Raw genomic sequence first — 398 nt, forward strand, 5'->3', positions numbered from 1 at the left:
AGGAGAGGAGAGGAGAGGAGAGGAGAGGAGAGGACAAAGAGAAAAGAGAGAGGAATGAGGAGAGAAAACAAAGAGAGAGAGGAGGGAGAGGGTGATAGTGAGAAGTAAGAGAGAGGTGAGGAGGGGCCTAACAGCCCATTTTATGGTCTTTACTGTTGCTAGCTAACTGGAGAGGAATTTAGCCTGAAAATCAGAATCTTGGGAAATTGCCTATGTGACTTCTAGACATGATTCTCTTGTTGGGGCTGGGGGGGGGCAGTAACTTAGACTGGACCCAGAGTTCCAGGAGCATGAGGGAACACCAAAGGTGTCATACAGGTGGATTATCAAGATTCTAGGGTTCAGACCTCAACTCAACTGGAGACCAGCCTGTCTGTGCATAGCCCAATGCCCCACAC

This window comes from Mus caroli, chromosome 17 (genome assembly GCF_900094665.2).
Source record: "Mus caroli chromosome 17, CAROLI_EIJ_v1.1, whole genome shotgun sequence".
Taxonomy (NCBI): Eukaryota; Metazoa; Chordata; class Mammalia; order Rodentia; family Muridae; genus Mus; species Mus caroli.